The 13,827-nt window shown below is 40.3% G+C and overlaps 1 long non-coding RNA gene across 1 annotated transcript in view; it reads left to right on the top strand.

The window, feature by feature from the left end:
* The window catches only part of LOC131828112 (uncharacterized), an 81,595-nt gene extending 71,139 nt beyond the window's left edge, over window positions 1-10,456 (top strand). The window contains exons 3-5 of the long non-coding RNA XR_009352238.1: window positions 555-644; window positions 4,937-5,050; window positions 9,796-10,456. This is a non-coding gene — a long non-coding RNA (uncharacterized LOC131828112). The remainder of the gene's footprint in view (window positions 1-554; window positions 645-4,936; window positions 5,051-9,795) is intronic.
* Window positions 10,457-13,827: the final 3,371 nt, after the last annotated feature.

Genomic DNA, 13,827 nt, shown 5'->3' with positions numbered 1-13,827 from the left:
ATTTCATATAAAATATTCAGAAGCCATAGGAAAGAGGTGGGAACACATTCTTTTCCCTGATGGGCCATCAAATAAGAAGAGTAATGAGTATTCGGGTGCAGGGTTCACAAGAAGCCTGACTTACAGACTTAAGATGCCTAATTAAATAGTGGCCTCCCCAAGGTCACAACCTCCTTCCTGTCGGTGTGTCTCTCCACTCAGTGCCTGGTACTCCATAATGCTATGCATCGGGTGGGCTCCCTGACTGCTGTTGACTTAACTCTTAACAGACTTTTTGTTTTTCTCTGAGGTGGATCCTAGACCTGTACATCAGGCCCAAGGGGGTGTAGGCATAGGCTTGCTGTAGACATGTGCATTTGTTCTATTCTCTTCCTCGGTGTTCAGACCAGCATTGGTGGTGGGAGCTAGATTTATGAAGGGCTGCTCTCGTTTTGGCAGCCTGGCTTCCTTGCTCAGAGTCAGGCTGCCCTGGGATGTTGATTTTTGTTCCTTTGCCCATTGTTTCCCTGCCCCTTATTTCTAATTTCTTTTTTTTTTTTTTTTTTTTTTTCCAGAGGCTGACGTGGTTATTTCCACCCCAAGTGCTTGGCCCCACTCTCCAGCTCTGGGCTCCGTAACCCATGGCAACAAGAGAAGGGAAGCAGGTGATCACACACCACACACATATTCGCGCTCTCTCTCTCTAGCTCTGGCAGTCTAGGGCACACAAAGGGAAGAGTCTTAACGGGCTGCAGTGCCAATTAGAGACACAGGCCTCATGGCTGGTGCCGAGGCTCAGGGCTTCCGGGTCACGAGGCAGCAGCTGGTGGGGAGCAGCATGGCCTCTCCTTCTGTTTGCTCCAGCTCCTCATATTTCTCCAGGGCAGCAAAGTAAAATCTGACCTTGTGTATACAGTTAAAAATGGCTTCACGGCAGTCCGTTCCCTGCTAGCCTGGCCTGAAATCTTATTTTATGTTACCGTGGAGATTGGCAGAATTGTGCCAGTGAGTCATAAGTGAGCTTACATATATGTAAGATGAGAAGAAATTTCTTTCCACCTAATTTTCCAAGTAGAAATTGTAATTAAGTCATTTAAAATATAAACTCTCGGGATACCTGGGTGGCTCAATTGGTTAAGCAGCTGCCTTCGGCTCAGGTCATGATCCCAGCGTCCTGGGATCGAGTCCCACATCCGGCTCCTTGCTCAGCAGGGAGCCTGCTTCTCCCTCTGCCTCTGCCTGCCATTCTGCCTGCCTGTGCTCACTCTCTCCTCCCCCCCTCTGATAAATAAATAAAATCTTTAAAAATATATATATATATAAACTCTCACCCCTGTCCCCTCTCATATTGATTGGCTCTACGAAGTTTCAACCCCGTTCAACAATTTTCTTTGTTCCTTGCCAAATTTTCTAATTAGTTTGACCTAGGGAGAGAAGAGTCCATTGATTGACCCATGCTCAAGTAGTAAAAATCCCCTTTCTGTTCAAGGACTAGAAATACATAGTAGATGGATTCTTATCCTACTTGATTGTAGGTTAATGAATAAGTCATTTTAAATAAGCATCTTAAGTAATACATATAAACCCATGTAACATTTTATTTTCACTTCAAACATACCAACATACAGTGATTTCCCACTTTTTTGGTGTAAGGCCAAGGTCTGATGCTTGAAGGTCAACTCAACTTTGTTGTACTATATGCTGTAATAATGATAATAAGAATTAATAATAATAATCATCTGTCTAGATTTTTTTGGTTTTTTATACAATAATCTCATTCCCATCTCATTTGAAGGCAATAACTTGTCTATTCTTTCCAAATAATTCAACCTATTTTTCAAGGAAAAGCTTTATTTCCTTTACATTCACTTTGCATGGGTTTACATAGTATTTAATAAAATTATGAATTATGAAAACAAATGCAACTGACAAAAACTTGTTTGGGAATAAGCCCAAGTATTATTGATAAATTGGATACCTAACTGTTGGGAGCAGAGGTGTGTAGACATTCAAGAGAGCAGCATTCAGCATCACAAGGCAATTAGGAACTCCTAGCCATTCCACCTAAGAATGGGATTGTTGAATGTGATTAGTAATACTAGAAATGCAAGAATATGATTACTTATACCAGGAAGCTAATACCAGCATGGAACTAGGCAACCCCTTGCACTGATCCTCTCCACATTCTCCTGAACCTGTACCATTTCTAAGATCATTTCTTCATGTTTATCATTTGGACAACTTCACATTCCCACGTGCTTCTCAAATTCACCATGTCCAAAAACAAGCCCTTCTCATTCTTATAAGATGAAATAGGACATGCTGGTTTTGCTAGTAGGAAAACCCTTTCACTAAAGGAAATCTTAAGCCAGGTTGAACCAAGATGAGACCCCAGAGGCTCAATGTCCATCATGCCCCTTCAGGAGATCCCAAGGAATCTCTGAGGATTTCTAGAATTCTTCAGATCACAGATGGAAAAACCCCTGAAATGGAGTATAGGCTTTGAAGCCAGACGGAGCTGAGTTCAAATCCTCACTCTTCCACATGCTGTCTGTGTGACTTTGGAAAAATTGATTATGATCAGAGTCCTAATTTCCTCAGAAGTAAAGTGGGAATAACATAGCTTCTAATAAAAATGGTGAACATGAGATGAAATTCTGCATGAAAACCACTTGTAATGCTGAGACACTGAGCAGTGAGTCTAAATCAGTTCCTTTTTTTCAATGGTCTAGATTTTTTAATGGCACCCAGTTCCCAAGTTTTGAAGTCTCAGTTGCCACGGACCCTTCCTTCTTCTCGTACTATCACCCTTCACCACATCACTTAGTTATCTGGGAAGTTCTGCATTTTCTAGCCCCTTAATATCAAATCTTTAGCTTAGCTTCCATTTCATTTTCCTGTTACCATTTTAATTCATGCCTCTGTTACGCCTAACTTCCTGCTACTCTCTACCCACAAATTCAACCTACACATTGATGGTCAGTGACCTTCCTGAATCACAGAACTGACTGGACAGATTGTGCTCAGAGTCCCTCAATGGTGTCCAGTAGTCTACCACATCAAATCCATTTAAAGTGTTCCAAGCTTTAGGCTCTTTTTTTTTCTAGGCTTGTCTTTGACTACTTCACCACCAACTCCTATGACCAGCCCACTCAGCTCCTCTCTATTCTCTGACCAAGTCTGTGCCTCTATCCCCAACATCTCCTCTACTTTTCCCTTGCCTTGCCTCTGGCTCCCCAAGTTCCACCAAGACTTCAAGGTGAAGTGGCTTTTTAAAAAATATAATCTCATCTCTCCATCTTTTAAACATCCTCCTTTGACCTCACCCCCCCCAAGTTTGTGTCAGTCTTCCTGTATTATTAATATTTGTACATTTATTATACTCTCATTTATAAGTTTTCTTGTGAACCTGACTCAGGATTTTGCCATAGTAAGCTTCAGGAAATATATCTTGATTGAATATTTTTGATAAACATTTCAGGGTATAGACAAGATCCAAAGAAGAAACAAAACCGAAGTAGATAGCAAGGCTTACTGTGGGTTCATAGTATATGTACTGTCTTCTCCTCAGGGGCCTAGCAATTTGTGACCCTGATAACTGCTTCTGACCTGCCTGCATCCAAACCCTTGCTTTTTTTCACAACAAATCTGAAACGTCATATGATATTATTCCGTAATATAACCATGAAAAACACGGAACATTGCAATGAAATAGTAGAAGGAGAACTCAATTGGCATTATAAACTGAGGAAACCCAAATCTCCCTTATCCTTTTTTATTAAGCTGGACAGACTGCTGACGGAGTTTGGGTGTTGGGCTCTGACGGCTGAAGGAAACCACCATTATCAAACAAACATCTGCTTGCTTTCCTCTGCAGTCTCTACCAGCTGTAGCTGAGGCACAGTAAATTTCTCTACTAATTCTATTGGCTCATGCCTGCACTTCTCTAATGTAGAATATTGATTTGTGGCAGAGATCCTGGGCCTGCACAGACTCTAAAGGTGCAAGTGGGCAAAGTCTGATATTTTTAAAACCAGAAAAACCTGCGATATGGGGAACTGTTGCCAGAGTTGAAAGATACCAGGGACAAGGATTGGAAGGACAGAGCTAAGATTGAAAACAATGTATCAGTTCATTGAAAGAGTTCCCTTTAAAGGTGAAATGCTAGGAATCATAGAGAAGAGTAACTTTTAGTCACTAATGGAAGACCGGGTGATGTTGACCCATTTTGAGGGGTAATGAGAATGAGCTGGAATATGTAATAAGCAAAATAGTCATCTTTAGCTGATTATTTGATATAGAAATTCTACTCAAAAGGAAAGAAAAAGAAGAAGAAAAATGTTCTATAGAATGTTTATTCTCAGGCTGTTCCTGATTTTCAGAAACACTAGGATGTGATGACAGAGAAGTCCAACTCTGGGATTTCCTGGTACCTAGTAGTGTGACTATGGTAAGGCTGAAGTTGTTTCCTCATTTCTAAGTGGCCGTGAGAACGAAATGGAATATTACATGGAAATCACTCATCACAGCCACAAGCTTATTGTTCAAGGTATTTCAGGGCTCTCTGTCCTTCAGTCAGAAAGCTGATAGTATAGGCAATGGAATTCACTCTGAAGGCCTCTGTGGGCAGAGCATACTGGATGTTGGAGATGAGGACCCTACTGAGAAGAAGCCAGAGACTGGCATCCTCCAGAGTTTGATAAGCACTTATTTCTCTGGCTGGATGGGGTGTGAAAAAGCTTACCCCAAGGGAGATTGGAGATTAACCCAAATACATAAGGCTAATGGAATTAGTACCACCAGGCATTGAGGAGTTATCAAATTGTTTATGAAGTGTGAGGAGCTTGACAAAAGCTCCCGAGGTACCTACTTCACTTCCCAACTTCACAGCTATTGAATTTCAAAGAATTATTCTCTGTGTCTTCCTGGTTATTTTAAATTCTACTGTCCCTGGCAGAGTGAAGAATGGAAACGAGATTCAAGACATCTTTCAAAGATGAAGCTGACATTGATTTGAAGCAGAAGTTTTGGTGGGATGCCCTCACCTATATGGACAACTGGCTTATTTCAGGTGTGGCTTTTCTGGAAGGTGACCAGAAGCCCAAAACACTTAAAATCATGGGACATCTCAGAAGATTGAGTGAAGACTTAGGGTCCCTCCTTTCTCTGTTCTAAACTACTGATTTAAAAATAAACCTTCGGAGAACTATACTTTCATTAGGTGGGACACAGCCCTGTCTGAGGCACTGTACATGGATTACACATTTAATACACACAACACTCCAACAGTGGACACCACAATGCCCTTATCTAGGTGGGGATATTACAGGAGAGGTAAAAGCGTGTAACTTACCTAAGGGTTCACAGCTGATAAAGTGGTAGAACTGAGATGGAATTCATACATGCCCATTTGACTTCAAAAACTGTTTTAAATTGTCTACATTACAACATGCATTAAGATATATGAACCACCTGGGCTTCTCAAGTTCAACTGATTTTGGCCTACAAAATGGCAGTTTCATATGGTTCAACCAAATACTTCATTTGACACATAGCATATATTTCATTTGACCTATGGCCTTGATCTAAATATTTGGTATAGATACTATAACGTTATCCAAACAGGAATGCAAGTAAATGTGATGGGATTTTCATTTTAATTCTTATCATTTTTCTGCTACAGACTCCTAAAGGACCTGACTAATCATACCTCAATGATTCATGTATTACTTGATGTTTCTCTAATGATTTTGAAATTAATCTTTGTATTTTTTTTTATCAGTTTTATTGTATTCTGACCAACTGAGCTTATAATTGTGTTTCCCTCTCGTTGGCTGCTGAACTTCACACATTTTGTAATTATGACTTTTACATTTTTTAGTTTGTTCTATGCTCAGTAGGTTGCAGGACTAATGTTGTTCTTTGTACCTTCCAAACAAGAGTATAATTAAAAAAATACAACATGGAAGCTTAAGTGGGTAGAAGAAGAATAAATGAAACAAGATGGGATTGGGAGGGAGACAAACCATAAGTGACTCTTAATCTCACAAAACAAACTGAGGGTTTCTGGGGGGAGGGGGTTTGGGAGAAGGGGGTGGGGAGGGTATGTGATTTGGTGAGTGCTGTGAAGTGTGTAAACCTGGTGATTCACAGACCTGTACCCCTGGGGATAAAAATATATGTTTATAAAAAATAAAAAATTAAAAAAAAAATAAAAAAAAAATAAATAAATTATATGAAACTATATTAGATTATCTGAGGTCTAGGAAATATTCTCAGTGAGTACAAACCCGGCCAGAGTTATATGTACCTAAGATGCACTTTAATAGACATTTTATTTAAAAAACTCGTGAGGATGGCATGAGAAGGTATATTTACATTTACACGTACACCTGAAGGTATGAGTGTTTGAAAATATAAACAATTTGCATAGTAATGTTTATTATCTATGTTTCAAATTTACACTTAATTAATATGTGGGTTTCATTAGCTTTTTCCACCTGCATAACTCAGTATCTTTATCTTTGACTATGACCAGGTAGACTTTTTTCGAGGAAGTTCACCATCCCTCTGCCCCCAGGTCTTTATCTCCAGTTCACCTCAAGAAACCATGTGCCCTTGTTATCAATGAACTCTTTTGAAAGACATATTTTCCAATTTATAGTTATTGAGACATTGATAAGATGAATCCAGTTATCTTTTTTCCAATCCATCCAAGGAGAATGTTGGTAAAATGATATCTTTCATTTGCTTAGCACTTTTTACTTTTGGTGAGAGACTGTTATTTGTAATGAATGTTGCATGTCTATCATAGCTATGTCTCTGTATATGCTTTTTAATTTAAAAAATGGTCTGAGTGTTCAGCAGCAGCTAGGTTAGACTGTCTAGGTTTCTTATTTGGGGGTAATTACTTAGTTTTGGACCCTTTCCTAGTTTTCAGACTTTGGACCTGCTCATAGGAATGTTCTGTGTCATGTTTTTGCTTGTTAATAACAACGCAATTGGATCTAGTACTCTTCCTCACTTCAGCTATGATATTTCAGAAACAAACTTGTTCTGACAAATTAAAACTTTTTCCTGTATTGACAAAAACCCGTGTTAGGGGTATGCCAACCACGTTGTCAGAAATGGGTTACATCAGGAGCTGCAAATTGCCAAGAGGTCTGCCAGAGCTCAGATGTTTTCAGGTGGTCTTCCTCAAGATCATTTAGATTTAGGCATTTGAAAAGGATCTTCTAGAGACAATTAAAAATAAAAAAAAAAAGAAAATCTCACCAATGATGGAGAGGTCGCCAGAGAACTCTCAAATCACCACCGCTCCTGCAATAATTTTCACATCCTGTTTTTGTCTCTCTGCCCCAGCAGCTGCCTCGGTAGTTCCAAGGCGCGTTCCTGCACGCTTCTTGCAGGATGTCACAGCCATTTCCTCGGTTTGTGTAGTTGTTTTTATTAGGTTGTGGACAATGTGCGTGCTGGCTTGTGAAGAGTTAACCCTCAGCTGTGTGGTTGATGTGCCTGTACACACAATATGTTTCCTCTGAAGCGAGGGTGCAGTGTTTCAAGAGACAATCGCTGTAATGCTATGCAGATTTTTCCTGATTAATGAATAGGAATTTTCTATTGAGTCTTTAAATAAGTGAAACAGGGTAAGGAGTGGATATAATCCTTAATTTTTTTTGATTAAAAGGCGTTTCAAATTTGAAAAACTTAGGCATTGTATACATATCTGATTTATTGTCAGATGTGTGTCTTGAGTCATAAAGCTGTTGTAGAAGGCTCGCAAAAAAATAGTGTGGTCTCTTTGTGAAGCTAAATGAAATAAAATATAAAGTTTGTGATACATTAAATCACAAACATAAATATGCACTTTATGGCCAGCTGTTATTTCTAAATGTGCACATTTTAAAATAGAAACATTTACCCAACATGCTGATTAGCAATTTCCCAGTTCCAAAGACCCAATCACATTTAAGATGTAAAAGATTAAAATGCCTCAATGGATAAAGTTAATAGTTCATCTTCCTAAATGTTTTTATATGTTTTAAGTCTTATAGTCCCTTCCAACCCTGTAGACTCAAGGGCTGTACCGACTTTGATGTGGATTTGTGTTTTACACACATGTTTTAATGGGAATCGAGTCTGACAGTGTCTCAGACACAGGGGAGAAATGTTCTGCATAGGAGAGGAGGCCGTGTGGCCCCATGTGACTTCACACTGTGTGCGCAGGTTTTTGGAGAAAATGAACTGCTCCTTATCATCATATCACAAGTATTCAACTTCAGTTTTGGCTAAAGATCATCTCAGTTGCTAATGTTCTATCTCGGAGTGATTTTACTCCTCCCCGGCATAAAAATTGGTCAAGGAGAACATGCAAGGTTATATTGACTCTAAAATGCAATTCTCTGGGGAGATCTTATTTGCTTGTCCATGTGGCATCTCTGCTTCTGAAGGTGGACTGGAATTGTTAAATGCCGCTAGTCCTTTAGAGCACATTGACAATTGGCAGTTCAAAAGTTCATATGATGCCATATGTCCCAATAATTTTTATCTACATCTAAAACAATATGGGACTGTCAAATAAAATCCTGCATGCAAACAAATGATGGAATGCAGGGGAACCCTCTGCTTTAGCCTTTTCTCCTTTGTCCAACAAGCTAATGCAATAAGGCCAATAATAAAAGGTTGTGTACTAGGCCTAAAGCCTGTGACAGATAAAAAAGAAATGTTGGAAACCAATGAAGCTTTTGCACAATTAGATTTTTTGAGGCTGTGCTGTAAGGATTGCCCAGAGCCTGTTCGGTCCTGATTGATGGTAAAATCATAACTACATCATATTAGCTGTAGAGTTCACTGACAGGTTACTACAGATTAATATTGCCACTGCTGTTCGCTTCCCATCAAACCAGGAAAATATGAATTGAGCGGTTCTTCTAACAAACCCTGCATATTAAAAGGTAAGATGTCCTACTGAACAGGCTCCCCTGTCACTGAAGAAAGACACAAACGATGTCTACTTGAGAGATATGCAGATATGCTGCAGCATACTAATTAGTCTGCCAGGAGAGCCCCCTCACATCCGGCCGCCTAACGAGCCTTCGTGTGCGCTCGTTCCTTCAGAGCTCTTGGCCGCAGGACTGCAAACAACACCCTAAAATGTGGAGCCGCGAACCTTGGTGATTTAAATGCCGGCTGCCAGGCAAATTGCAGGGACATAAATTTGGCCCATGTGTTCTGCATCGTGTGAATATGAAACAGGGGAAGCCGCGGAGCTGCGGTTTGTTGGCTTTGGGCTCAGGAGGTTGGGTGTGTCCTTTTCAGAGATGCTGTCCACAGCGAGGTGAGGGCACCTGTCTTTGGCTTTACTCTGAAAATGTTGAAAATGCAGGAAATAAGCATGTGCTGATAATAACGACATCCAAAAATGAAAGCATTTTAGCCTTTTAACACCCTCAGCCTTGGGTAAGAGGTCAACTTACCTCTTAAGTAAGCCGTGAAACAAAACTAAGGCTCACCCTAAACCTGGGAAACAGAAGGGGGAGTCAGTCCTGGTGAGGAATGGCTGGAGGAAAAGACACTTTGGCACTGCGCCTAGGCTTGCTAACATGAACCCCCAGGAATCAGGCAGAAGACCTGTGCTTTGGGCCCTTGGTCAAGGCACTTATTCTTCTGTGACTCAGAATGTATCTGTCAAGTGAGGGGTTTGAACTAGGTGATGTCCAAAGTCCTCTTCTGCTCTGTTACCCCATTCCGCAGGTCCTGATGTCTTATAGCCTAGGCCACATTTCAGTTACTATCAATCTTACTGTTGTTTTGTAGAGAATATGCAAAGAGCTAGAGAATGAGCCAGAGCCTGGAGGAGAAGATAATAGTGTCTTTTCATCTTTGGAGAAAATGGTGACCGTGGCAACCGTAAATGGAAAGCTTCATAAACAACACTAATAGACAGATGACAGACTGGGAGAAGAATTTGCCATGCTTACAACTGCCTCTAAAAAAAGTGACATTGGATTATTACATAAAATATAAAAAGAAGTCTTGCAAACTAGCCAGAAAAAGGCCGGAAACCTCAAAGAAACATGCACAAAGGGTATGAAGAAGTTATTCGCAAGAGAGGAAGCTCAGATGGTGAACTGGTATCAGAAGGGTCACTCAAGGTCACTGGTAATCGGAACAACACAGACCCCTTCAGACACATTAGAATGTCACAACTGGAAAGCTGGATAATACCAGGTGTTTACAAGGACATGGGGGTGATGGGGAATCTTTGACTGTTGGAAGAACAGTAAAGAGTATGATCATTTTGGAAAACAACCTGACAATCTTAGTGAAATTAGAGTGAAGATGACAAGTTAGCCAGGAAGACAGGGAAAAATCTGAGGTTTAGACATAATTTACTAATAGTGCCCCCTTCACTTCCCAAAATGTTCCATTTAGGGAAGATAAATTATATAGTCATCCTATTTCCGCAAGTCCATCTCTGAACACATCCCAGAGATATTATTGTGAAGGGATCATGCACAATGATGTCTTTTTAGCGCTCTTTGAGATAATTGGAAGTTGGAATTCTCATGGGTGCCCTTCATAGGACAATAAGTAAGTAGGGTGGTTGCATTCTATGGAAAACTATGCAACAAATAGAGGCAATATCATCAATATTTTGATATGCAGTATTTTAGTATATAATATGGATGCATTTTAAAAGCATAATTATTAGTGGAAAGTAAGAAAAATGAGATTTAAAGTATAATTCCATCTGCCCAAATTTAAAAAACAAATTCAAATTTGTTAAATACAAAACAATGCAGGATATATAAAGATACACATACTGACAACATCAGAATGCCTGTGTGGAGGCGAGAGGAATGGTGATGAGGATTCTGGGGTGAGGAGGAGAAAATAATGAAACAAGAGGAAGGTCTTATGGGAATAATGTGACAATGTGCTATAAAGTGAGGTGTAGGATTATTATAGGTCTCTGCCCTTGAGGTCAAATACGAGGAATAAAAGACTATATAATTTTAATTTGCCTCTGGGAATGTGATGGCAATACCTTCCTTCAAATCAAGTATGAGGGTTAGCAGGAAGCAACAGTTCATAGATAGGAAGGCTTATGAGTCTGTCCTATACAACCTGTTCCCCAAGATGATGGCAACCTTGGTCTAGATAATTCTGCTATCTGATAATCTCATGACTGACTGTAGAGCCTCTGGAATTGTCATCACTGTGTGACTCAGATCTTACAGTGCAAGTAAGTGTATCGTAGATGGCATTTGCAAAATACATACTTGTAACTCTCTCCTACAGCTTAAATGGCTTCCTGTGTTATATGGAGTCTAAAGGCCTAAGCTTACGGTAAAGGCCCTCTATCATGTAACATTAGACTCCCTCTCCCCTTTTATCCCCTACCTTCTCTCCATCGATCCTTCACTCTCCTGGAACAGTCCTTCTGCCTCTGTCATTGCTCCCCCTGTGTGTCCCACCTGGTGTGTCCTTCCATCCCTCTTCCTAAGTCTTATCCGTTCTAGGGACTAGTTTGAGGTACAGCTCTTCTATGGAGCCCTCCTCTCCCATCTCAGCCCGAGGGGACCTTGGCTTTCTCCTTCATGTAGCTGTTGGAATCATAAGTATCTTTTTATACCCATGCTTTGTCTGCAGGGACTATGTTACCTACTCTCAACTCTCATGAATACAGGCATTCCTCACTATACTTTGTTCTTATTGTGCTTCCCAGATATTGCATTTTTTTTTAATAAATTGAAGGTTTCAAGCAAGTCTATGGGCACCATTTTTCTAACAGCATTTACTCACATCATGTCTCTGTGTCACATTTTGGTAATTCCCACAAGATTTCAAACTCTGTCACTATTATTGTATCTGTTGTGGTGATCTGTGATCAGTATAAGACAGTGTACTTAGGAAATTAATGTTGTGTGCATTCTGACTGCTCCAATGACCAGCCATTCCCCCGTCTCTTTTCCTCTCCTTAGGCCTCCCCATTTTCTGAGACACAACAATATGAAATTAGGCCAATCCCACAATGGCTTCTAAGTGTTCAAGTGACGTGAAGAGTCGGTTGATGTGGTAAACTTCACTGTTGTCTTATTTTGAGAAACTGCTGCAGCCATCCCCACCTTTAGCAACCAGCTCCCTGATCAGTGAGCAGCCATCAACATCCAGGCAAGACTCTCTACCACCAAAAAGATTTCAAGTTGCTGAAAACTCAGATGATAGCGCTTTTTAATAATCTTAAATTATGGTATGTACATGGTGAGTTCTCTTTGGTTATAATGCTACGGCTCACTTGATAGACTACAGCAGAGTGTAAGCATAACTTCTATATGCACTGGAAAATGAAAAAATTTATCGGACTCACTTAATTGCAGTATTCACTTTATTGTGGTGGCCTAGAACTGAACCCTCAGTATATCCGAGGATTGCCTGTAGTCCTAAACCTTTTCTAAAGCATTATCAAATAAACATTTATTGGCTCCCTGCTTGGATACTGACGGAGTATACGATAACCCCTGGATACTGTCCCTTACTTCAAAAGAGCATTATAGTCCATTAGAAAGGTATGTCAATGCCCTGATAGAAACAGAATGAGGTACACTAGGGGACGGGCTGGAATTGGGTGAAGTGATATCTGGGACTGGTATGAATCATGGCAAACTCCAATTTCAGAGCAGAACTTAACCTTTTCTCTATGCTACTTTCAGTCCAGGCCTAGCTTCTTAGGTCAGGGGACAGGAGAGTTAGATACATGAAGTCATTTCCCTACTACAGAACCAATGCTCATTTTTTCTGTCTCGTGTATTTGAGGGCTAAAATAATTACTGAATTAATCTGAACTTTGCAGAAGGAAATATTAACTGATGACTGAAAATAAGGAGTGGTGTCCTTAGCTAGGTTAGGACCACAGACCTAATCTTTATGGCAGCCAAATTTGTCAGTGGCTTGTGTTGCTGTTTGAAATGGGAAGGCGTTGAGTCATAGGATACCCACCAAAGAATGGGCTGAAAAATAATGATATATAATGATCTTATATATAAAGATGTTTGTAATAGGGTGATACCATGAAAGACTTAATGATAATCATTCTACTGAAGACCCAGATTCCTCCTTCACTTCTATCTGCCATCCTTAGCATGTTTTCTTTTCATCCTCAAATTTATTGTATCTTGGACATAAGATGGCCACCATATTTCTAGACTGCACACCTTTGCAAAGCTGTGCTCAGAGGCAGGGTGGTAGAAAGCTTCTCTCTGAGATCACTGTTGGTCAAAGAAGGACCTACTTCCCAGAAACTCCTAGCAGATTTCCCCTTACATCTTTTTTTTTTTTTTAAGATTTTTAAAAACTTATTTGACACAGAAAGAGTGATCACAAGTAGGTGGAGAGGCACAAAGAGAGAGAGGAGGAAGCAGGCTCCCCACTGAGCAGAGAGCCTGATGCGGGGCTCAATCCCAGGAACCTGAGATCATAACCTGAGCCACCCAGTTGCCCCTTCTTTCCCTTACATCTTATTGTCCAGAATTGGGCCATAGGCATGACTAAACACAAAGGAATATTGGGCTGGTTTAGCACTATTATTGGAGGTAAGCCCTGCTAGCATGGAAGAAAGGGGAAGGGATTGGTGGTAACATAGGCAACCAAGAGTTTTTCACAGGCCAGAGACATTGGGTATTCACAAAAGTTGGAACTTTTCTGCAGTTTCATGCCTCTATCTTGTGGAATAAAATCGTGTTCATGGGCAGCAGGTTCTTGCAACTCTCAGACCTAGAGTCATGCCTTCTTTCCTTGGTGGATCATAGGGAATTCTCTTTCATTCAATTTAGTTTCTTTGATCCA

Source organism: Mustela lutreola, chromosome 3 (genome assembly GCF_030435805.1).
Source record: "Mustela lutreola isolate mMusLut2 chromosome 3, mMusLut2.pri, whole genome shotgun sequence".
NCBI lineage: Eukaryota > Metazoa > Chordata > Mammalia > Carnivora > Mustelidae > Mustela > Mustela lutreola.
This window is presented reverse-complemented; position numbering and strand designations above follow the sequence as displayed.